The sequence below is a fragment of the Felis catus genome, chromosome A1 (genome assembly GCF_018350175.1).
Source record: "Felis catus isolate Fca126 chromosome A1, F.catus_Fca126_mat1.0, whole genome shotgun sequence".
Lineage (NCBI taxonomy): Eukaryota > Metazoa > Chordata > Mammalia > Carnivora > Felidae > Felis > Felis catus.
In genome coordinates this window covers 106,357,601-106,368,446 of record NC_058368.1, presented here as the reverse complement: position 1 = coordinate 106,368,446, position 10,846 = coordinate 106,357,601, and positions in this window count along the sequence as shown.

Sequence of the window (10,846 nt, the reverse complement as noted above, 5' to 3'; positions counted from 1 at the left end):
TATTTGGAAGGCATACTACTTTTTCATAGGGGAGAGTTGGTGGGAAGGGGGGCTGTGGGGAAGCAGTATCTCCTGTATTTGTAGGATGTTTAGCAGCATCCCTGGCCTCTACCGAGTAGATGCCGGTACTCCTGGCTCCTTCCGGGTATTCATAATCAAAAGTGTTTCTAGATTTTGCCAAATATCCCCCAGGGGGCAGATTTGCTCCCAGTAGCTTTACTACTGCTTTCAAATAATGCTAAGACCATCATTTGGCCTTTATTGCTTACTTATACAGAAACCACTAAAAATAATGTGTTTTCTGGTTTCTCTTCAAACTTTGGGAGATTCCATTAAAAACTCTTATTATCTGAACCTGTCAAACCCAAAATAATGTTTTGGCAGCTATTACTCCATTGAAAGGTCTTCCATATGCAGATGTGAAAATCTATGCTAATAAGAGTGGCAGTTGCAAAGCTCCACTGATGCCCTAGGAAAAGATAAGGAAAAGATAATTTGCAATTAAAAGCTAAATGCGAAAGCCAGAGGCCTATTTGGTAGCATTGAAAGAGGCTCTTAATTCCTGCTGTAGGAAGGCAGGGAATGCTCAGGACCAAGAGTAGGAGTTAATATTAAACGTAGCAGAGCTCTAAAGAAGGTTAAACTCTTATTAAACAGTACATATTTTCTATGCCAAAGCCAGAGCCCTCGTTGGAAACTGGACCATGACACATGGGATAGGGTTGATGATGCCCAAAATCATGAGTCCTCAGATTCCTTAATGACACATTCCTCCATTTTTTTTTTATTTTTTATTTTTTTTTGAAGACAGTGCAGAGGCTTTTCCTTAACAAGATGTGAACTCCCACCAGGATTTCCCTCCCATCTTTTCTCCTGGTACTTAGGCCCATAACATAGCCTTAAGTAACAGCAAAACTAGGCCACAGATACACTGGGCCTAATAAGGAAGGAAAGGGACCATATCCCAAAGCAATAAGAGAATCCGAAGGAAGAGCTGAGAGATTCTGTGTAACACTGGATTACGAGGACATGTGATCAAAGATGTAGAGCAAAAAAGGTTAGCAGTTAAGAAACACTCTCCCAGCATACAAGTTTTAACACCATGGTAAAGCTTTGGAGAGATAGACTGAACACAGTGCATATAGGGTAGCTCCTACATGAGCCATACATGTACCTTTTCAACCCAAAGCTATGTTAACTGTTTTTCCCTCTGTCATAATACAGAGACAAACTGGCAGAACATCACATTTGTCCACTATATTGTATCATCCTGTTAATTGGACAAGATGAACAAAAACTATTTGTGGAAGTCCTTGGTAAGACACAAGAACTCCAGAAGAGAGAGAACATCTGAGAAGTTTTAGGGGCCCACAACAAGGAGATATGGGATGGTGACATGAAAATGTTTATATGGGAAGGAGCACCAAGTGTGACAATTTTCATGTTGCATGGTAATGCTCACTCAAGAGGATCCACTATAGAAGAGACACTATACCAGCAAGTGGATAGCCAGAATACAAAAAGGACTCTTTTTTTAATGTTTTTATTTATTTTTGAGACAGAGAGAGACAGAGTATGAACAGGGGAGGGACAGAGAAACAGGGAGACACAGAATCTGAAGCAGGCTCCAGGCTCTGAGCTGTCAACACAGAGCCCAACATAGGGCTTGAACTAACAAACCCTGAGATCATGACCTGAGCCGAAGTCAGACATTTAACCTAGTAACCACCCAGCAGCCCCAAAAAGGACTCTTTCTAATGAGTGATGAAAAGATGACCCAGTTGGGGTGCCTGGATGGCTCAGTTGGTTAAAAGCCTCAACCCTTAATTTTGTCTCAGGTCATAATCTCATGGTTTGTGAGATTGAGCCACTCGTCAGGCTCTGCACTGACAGTGTGGAGTCTGCTTAGGATTTTCTCTCTCCCTCTCTGCCTCTCTGTCAAAATAAACATTAAGAAAAAAAGACAACCCAATTAAAGTGGGAGGAAAGACTTGAACAAGCACTTGACAGAAATAGATGAACAATTGGGGTTCCTTGGGTGACTGAATCAGTTAAGCATCTGACTTCAGCTCAGGTCATGATCTCATGGTTCGTGGGTTCAAGCCCCACATTGGTCTTTGTGCTGACAGATCAGAGCCTGGAGCCTGCTTCAAATTCTTTGTCTCCCTCTCTCTCTGTTCCTCCCTCACTCATTCTCTCTCTCTCTCTCTCTCTCTCTCTCTCTCTCTCTCTGTTTCTCTCTCTGTCTCAAAAATAAATAAACATTTAAAAAAAGAAAGAAATAGATGAACAAATATCCAACAAGGACATGAGAAAGTGCTTAATGTCACTAGTTGTCAGGAAAATCCAAATTTAATCAACATAAAAATAGTACCTAACATACACTAAAATAGATAAAATTAAAAAGACAATAAGAACAATACAGAACTAGAATTTTTATACATTGCAGTAGGTATGTAAAATGGCAAAACCCATTTTGGAAAAATTGATATTGTAGCTATTTACATAGTTAAACATACATCTATTCTTCATCCACAAAATCTCAATCCAAAGTATTTATGCAGGAGACATGAAAACCTATGTCCACAAACACTTATACACAAATGTTTATGGAAGCTCCACTTATGATACCCAGACACCAGAAATAACCCAAATTCCAGTGAGGTTTGATAAACTGTTGGTGATACATTCCCACAGTAGAATACCACAAGAAATAAAAAAGAATGAATATCTGATACACAGAACAACATAAATCAATCTGAAAAAACAACCACAAAAGCAAACACAGACTGTGTCTGAAGCCAGACACAAAAGAGTATATATTGTGTGATTCCATTCAAATGAAGTTCCAAAAACAATAAAACTAATCTCTGGTTTCCAGAGATTAGAAATCAGAACAATGGTAGCCTATGGAGAGATTGCAAGGAATGGAAGGGGGTCACAAGATTTTCTGTGTTGGTGGAAATATTCTATTTTTGCTTGTATAATTAGGATCTGCATGCCCATTTTACCATATGTAGACTTTTACCTTATAATAATTTAAAATAAAAAGTACAACCCAATGTCTTATTTCTCTGATCCTAATTTCTGCCATTCACTCTCATTCCAGCCCCCTGACCCAGTGTCATTCCACATCCTTTGTGCTTGCCATTCTTTCTGCCTGAGAACTCTTCTTCTCCCAGGTAGCCACATTCTATCTGGGTTTTAAATGAATCTCTATGCGTTCCTGCTGCCTCACTGAATTTAGGTCTATGTTTAAATATGTACCTCAAATCAAGGAGATCCGCCCTTTCTTTCTGACATAAGATAGATCACTTACTGTGATTACAGTAAATAAGTAAGTAAGCACCCATTTCCTGCTTCACTTCTCTTATTCTTAGCACTTATCCCCAGTTGTATGTATTGTGAGAGCAGAAACTTGTTTCTATTGTTCCGTGCTATATGGCAAGCCCTAGAACACCGCCTGTCACGCAGTAGGCTCTCCACAAGTATGATGAAGGGTTGTTACAATGAATGTATCTTTAAGCTCACTGTACTGAGAAATCAGAGGGATGCTCAATCAAAGATATTAGTATTTGGGTGAATGCTTTGTCTACATTGTAAATTAATCCTGGAACAGCTATTAGTAGAGGATCACTGGATTTCTTAGAAGGCTCCAAACAAGATTATCTGACCCCACTGGTATTTTCTGAAAACCTTGTGATAAGGAAAGCAAAGAGTGTCAAGTATCAGACAGCTTTTACACCCATCTCCACGGAAGATTCTGACAATTTTCTGCAACGGAAAGGACAAGTGTCAAGATGTCATTTCATATATAGAGGCAATGTGGTACAATCAAATGACGTGAAGAGCTACCAGGTAAATTTAAAAACCAGAGGAGAAACCTTAAGATCATCCACTAGAGATATCTAGCAGAAAATTATGGCCAGGATTTATTATTTCATTATAACATCATCAAAGATCTTAAGTTGATTGCTGGCACATCCAGCTATGACTATCTCTCATAATGTTATTCAAACTCATATTAATATAAAATTGAATTGCTTGCATTTTCCATCCAGTCAATCAATGAATATTATATACTTAGGATTCTGTAGTGAACAAGAAAGATAACATTCTACAGAGCTCCTTGCTGTTATGGAGCTGACAGTCTACTGGGGTAGGTAGACTATAAACACATAAACAAACAAATGAACGAAATAACCCTAGTTAGCAAAAACAAAGAAACTGCATTGAATGCAATAAAACCTGGTCCTTATCGCTTATATTCCCCTAGAACTGCCCTTGTCAAAATCACCAAGATACTTTCTGTCCCTTGGCAGTGGTAGGATGCAGGTATTTTATTTTATTTTATTTTTTAATTTTTTTTAATGTTTTATTTATTTTTGAGACAGAGAGAAACAGAGCATGATTAGGAGAGGGGCAGAGAGAGAAGGAGACACAGAATCTGAAGCAGGCTCCAGTCTCTAAGCTGTCAGCACAGAGCCCGACGCGGGGCTCGAACTCACAAACTGCGAGATCGTGACCTGAGCTGAAATCGGATGCTCAACCGACTGAGCCACCCAGGTGCCCCGGATGCAGGGTATTTTAAATAAATAGTCTGTGATCTGCTTTTTTAGAAGGCAACATTTAAGCTGTTTTCTGAGTGGTAGGAAAAAGTTTTCCAGAGGGAAGAACAAGTACAAGGGCTCTTAACGTATGACAAGCCTGCTATGTTTGAGGAACGGTGTGGTTGGAACACAGTGAACCTTATGAGATAAGGTATATGATGAATGGCTATAACCACATAAGGAATATGGATGTTTAAAAAAATTTTTATGTCTATTTATTTATTTTGACAGACAGCAAACACGAGCTGGGGAGGGGCAGAGAGAGAGAAGCAGAGAGGGAATCTGAAGGAGGGTCCATGCACTGTCGGCGTGGAGCCCAACGTGGGGCTCGATTTCACAAATCACAAGATCATGACCTGAGCTGAAATCAAGAGTCTTCAGCATACCTGACTGAGCCACTTAAGCACCCCAAGAATTCGGTTTCATTTGAGTAAAATGTTTTAATCAGGGAAATGACATGAAATGATTTATGATTTAAAACAAAAACAAAACAAAATACCTCATTTTAGTAGTATGTGGGAACTTGAATGTGAGTGTCAAAAGTAGAAGCAAGGAGCCCTGTTTGGTTGGCAACTACAGTCATCCAGGCAAGAGGTGAGGGCTGATTGTTCTAGACCAGGTATTCTCAGCCAGGGGCGCTTCTTCCCTGGGGGCATATTGGGCAATGTCTGGAGACAGAAACAGATAGGATGGCCAACTTTGTCAAAGACTGCTGAGACATTAAACATGCTGAGAATGAGCAGAAAAAATAAGGGGACATAAAGTCTCTTGGTGATTTTGACAAAGGCAGTTCCAGTGGAACATAGGGGATAAGACCTGGTTTTACTGAGTTCAGAGAGAAAATTGGTAATGAGAAATGAGTGGACCAATTCATTAGATTGAGAGGTTCACGAGTTTAGAAGAATTTCTTCAAAGATAGGAAATGCCAGGAACATTAGATTAGCATTATACAGTGGTGAGAATTAACCAGGAGAAAGGGGGACATTAATAATACAGTAGAAGGGAGGATAACTTAAGGAGCACAATCCTTGAAAAGGAAAGAATCCAGAGCACAGAAAGGGGGGGGGGGGGGCGGTGTTCGTGCTTCTTATAGGAACAGAGGTCCTTGTTCTATTGAGAATGAAAGGCAGAGAAATTGGGTAAACATCCAGGTAGAGTAATAACTTTGGAATAAGAAAATAAGTGAGTCTATTTTCTTTTTCATTATATATAATTTTACTTACTATTTATTCATCAATATCTATTATCCTTATTTCTTGGTATAATTTAGATATATATTATTACATTAAAGGCAGTCATAATTTTGGCCTGGTATTCCTAACTCTGTCTTTTCTTAGTGTCTTTTCAAAGAACATACTTTGGGAGTCACATATCTATTTTAAAACATTCATTGCCCCATGAACATCTTTGAAGGATAGAAAGGTGTTTATAATTCATTCTCTTTTGTATTTCAGAACCACCATGTATCTCATAAGGAAGCCTCTGTCTCATGTGGAATCTGGTTCATTTCTCAACAAAGGGACTCCTGGACTGGAAAGGAAAAAGCCAAATTGTAAACTTGTTCTGCTCAAACTGTTCTTGTCAAGATCATCAATGATCTCCTTCTTGCCAGTCTTGTGACTATGTCTATGGCTGAGGACCATGTCTGCATTCTGAACTTACTACACTTTTCAAGCATAGGCCACACAGCTCTCATCACTCTGCTCTTTGAAATCTTTTTAGGTTGTAACTGCCATTACTTTACATTCTCCTGCTTTTCCTTTTTACTCACTGCTTTCAGCAGGCTTTTTTGTTTTTTTTTTAACTTGTGGTTCTCTCGTTATCTGACTTCTAAATGTCAGCACACAGCAGACATCAGTCTTGAGTCCTTTTCTTCTCTCTGCACACTTTCCTTAATTGATATGATCTGGTCCCTAATTGCCATCTCTATGTTACAACAATCAAAGTTTTATCTACGGTGTTGACTCCTCCCTGAAGTTCACACTCCTATGTCACACTGCCTCCTTGACCCCTCCACCTCGTGTCTCCAGCTCTTCTCACCCTGTGATCAAAACGGAACTCTTCATTCCCATCCTCTATCCATCTTTCTTCAAAGGCCTCCCTCATCTTAGAAAGTGCAGTCATGTCCCAGTGATCAAGCTAGAAACCTGTGAGTCCTTCTGGACTTATCCCCTCCAGCACCAACTTTTGCCAGCAAAGCCCATTGCCTCTACCAACCAATTGTGCACAAGCAGCCACCACCCTAGTAGAAGCACATCAGCTCTCTCCTGGATGGTTGCCAGGGGTTTCTCTGGTTAAGCTCTTGCCCCTTGGGCCATGCTTCACGCTGCAGAGTGAACTGTTAACAAAGTAAATGAGAACATCTCGCTTCTCTGCTCACAACCCCTCATTAGCTTCCAACTAGATTTAAAATGAAAGGAAATCCATTTCCTTTGCCTGGTCTGCTAGGCCTTACAGAGTCCGATGTATCCCATACGTCTACTTCTCTGCTCTCAGTTCCGTCTTCCTTTCCTTAAACCCCATGGCTCCAGCCACATCAAACTTTCTAGAATTTTGTGGCTTCAAAGCCTTGCACTTATTCTGCCTGTAAGATCGTTTCGCAAGATTTTCCCATGCTGGGCTCCTTCTCATCCTTCAAACCAGCCTACAGTAGATTACCTCAATCCTATCCCTTCACTCTTATCATGTTATTGTCTTTATTTTTTCCTCGGCACTTGCTATTCCATATTCTTTTACATAAGTTTATGTATTGAAGTGTAGACACTGTATGAAAGCACAAACCCCACCCCTTTCTTACATCAAAGCATTCCTAGAGGCGCCTGGGTGGCTCAGTTAGTTAAGCATCTGACTCTTGACTTCGGCTCGGTTCCTCATTTCATGGTTATGAGTTAGAGCCCCGCATTCGGCTCTCTGGACTGACAGCACTGAACTTGCTTGGGGTTCTCTGTCTTCCCCGCTCTCTGCCCCTCCCCAGCTTGTTCTCTCTCTCTCTCTCTCAAAAATAAATAAGTAAACATTTAAGAAAAAGAAAAGTAGGGGCGCCTGGGTGGCGCAGTCGGTTAAGCGTCCGACTTCAGCCAGGTCACGATCTCGCAGTCCGGGAGTTCGAGCCCCCCGTCGGGCTCTGGGCTGATGGCTCAGAGCCTGGAGCCTGTTTCCGATTCTGTGTCTCCCTCTCTCTCTGCCCCTCCCCTGTTCATGCTCTGTCTCTCTCTGTCCCAAAAATAAATAAACGTTGAAAAAAAAAAAAAAAGAAAAAGAAAAAGAAAAGTATTCCCAGGAGCACAGTGCCTGTTGAATAATACAAACTCAACGAATACATGAACAAATCAATGAATAACTAAATGTAATTGATTTACCTTTTTCCTTATTCTTTTTATTCTCTGGTTGAGTAATTCGAAGTTATATCCTACCCTCTCCCTGAAGATGTTCCAGTGAATTTATGATTTACGTCTTTGTGTGCTCCAAGGTCCTTAAACCTAAATTATTGACAGCCTGCATTTATTTGTCAAGATTCTATCAATTACAAATACAGTTGTTTTCTCTTATCTGTGGTTTCATTTTCTGCTGTTTCAGTTACCAGCAATCAAGCACCTTCCAGAAGCAAATGACTCTTCTTCTCATGTATCCTCAGAAGGTTAATAGCTAATTATTCACCTTACTTCAACTTATCAGGTAGGCACTTTATCATCTCACATCATAAGAAGAAGTCTGACTGCAGTACAATGTGGTATTTTGAGAGAGAGGGAGAGAGACCACATTTACATAACTTCTCTCATATTGTTACAATTGTTCTATTTGATGATTAGTTATTGCTAATCTCTGTGTCACACCTGTGCCTAATTTAGAAGTTAAACTTCATCATAGGTATGTACGTATAGGAGTAAAACATAGTATATATTGGGTCGGTAATGCCCATGGTTTCAAGCACCAATGGGGGTCTTGGAATGTAGTTGTCGCAGATAAAGAGGGACTACTGCCCTTTTATTTTCAAGAAACAGAATGTCTGACAAACTGTTACATGTTGAATGTAACTAGAAGTCCCGAAGAAGGTGGTGGCGGCAGCTCAGTGAGGTCATCATTTAAAGCAGATCTCTCTCTAATTCTCTTACTCTTCCTTTCACGGTCTCATGACTGGGGCTACGTACAGTTCCAAGCATCGCACAACTATATTCAGTGGCTCAAAGCAAGGGCGCCACAAGGGCACTCTCCTTCCCTTGCAATTATTAAAGAAAAAAAAATATTTTCCAGAACCCCTGAGCAAACTTCTCCTGACATATCATTGGTCAGAAGCGGGTCACATGCCCACCCTTGGACTTGAAGTAGGTATTGTGCTCTTAAGGAAGAAGGAGGGAATGGCTTCTAGTGGATGAAAAGAACAAGGGGTGTGAACTATTATGAGATTAGCCAAATTCGGCCTTTCATCTCTGGCCTTGCTTCATGAAGGCAGCAGGTTGCAATTGGCTCAGTTTACACTTCATTACACAGCTCACAATCTTGGGATGCTTTTCAACACAAGCATTGCCGTGGAAGCAGACAAGGAGCTTCAGGCTTTTTCCACTTGGGTGATGCATGTCTGGCTTTTCTACATGGCCTCTGTGGCCACTTTATATTGTCGATTCTATCACCTCCATTAAAATTTAAAATCTGGCTGGGCGCCTGGGTGGCTTAGTCGGTTAAGCATCTGACTGTTGAATTTGGCTCAGATCATGATCTCACGGGTTTGTGGGTTCGAGGCCGGCGTCAGGCTCCATGCTGACAGTGCAGGACCTGCTTAGGGTTCTCCCTCTCTCCCTCTGGGCTTTCTGCTGTCAGGGCAGAGCCCCCGCTTTGGATCCTTTGTCCCCCCCCACCCCCTTCACTCCCCCTCTCTCTTTACTGCTCACCTGCTTGCACCCTCTCTCTCTCTCTCTCTCAAAAATAAATAAATGTTAAAAAAATTTTTAATCTGGCTATGATGAAGTTAAGTGATTTCTCATAACCTCCTTTCTGGAGCTAAAACTTGGCAAAAATAGGATTTCTATAATTATTATTTTGCTTTAATGCCAGAATCTACTTTCACTGGCAGGATTTTTCCCCACTTTAAGTTTATTGAAAAGTTGGACTATTCTATTGCTTTTCTTTTCAGGAATAACCTCTCCAGTCCTAATAGGCTACCCCCAGACATTGTGCCACCAGACCTTCATGCTTTAGAGAGTAAGGCAAAGAATATTTGGGGCTAACCTGAAAAACATGGTGGGATCTTTGGCGTACAATTTTTTGTACATTTCCTCAGACGCACCTAAATCAATTGTCTATGTAAACGTCCATTGTTCCTGAGTGAATCTGTGCCTTGGTCTTATCTTTTCCGGTTACCATTTATTGAATATGTACTGCTCACGAGGTCTAAGACTAAGCATTTTACATGTGGTTCTTTAATTCGCACAATAATCCAATGAGAAAATGCGTCTTCACTGTCCACCCTCCTCCCCGCTTCTCAGTTTACAAAGGAGACTAAGGGCCAGAGAGGTGGAGCTGCTGCTTGGGATCCGTAACTTGTAACTAACAGAGTAGGGACCCAGTAGGAGGTCAGTTTATCGGACTCCAAAGGTTCTCAGTCACTTTAGTGGACCACCTGCTCTTGCATGAGTTTCTTATTCTTTGGGAGGCAAAGTTTTAGCTCTAGATACTGCTCAGGGCCACTGTTTTAAAGCCTTAACAACTGTGTCACATCCCCTTCGACGTGATTTTACTGCATGGACCATGAGTAAGACATTATCTTAAGTAAGCAGAAGGAGAAGGCTGTGGAATGTGGCCATTGCTTCCCTCTAAGGCTCTCAAGTCCTTCTCCCTTGTTGCTTCTGATTAAAATGTTTTCTGGTGGAAGGTGGGATGCCACATAGCAGGTTCTTTTTACTTGCCTCTTCAGAATAAGCTTCTGTCTGGAAATCCCTTCAGTAGTCAAGTAAACACAAACACACTCCTTGAAAATATATAGTTACTAGTCTTTGAGTGTCTAATCCTCAGTACTTCAGCATGTGCAGTTCTGGCCATTTTCTTGGAATGCTAATAGCAAACGTTTTATAATGCTTAGCATGTTAGAAGCACAAGTCTCAGTATCTGTAGTAGTTTCCTGTGGCTGCTGTAACAAATGACCACAAACGAGGTTACTTAAAACAACACGGGTTTAGGGGCGCCTGGGTGGCTCGCTTGGTTAATTGTCCAACTCTCGGTTTCGGCTCAGGTCATGATCTCAC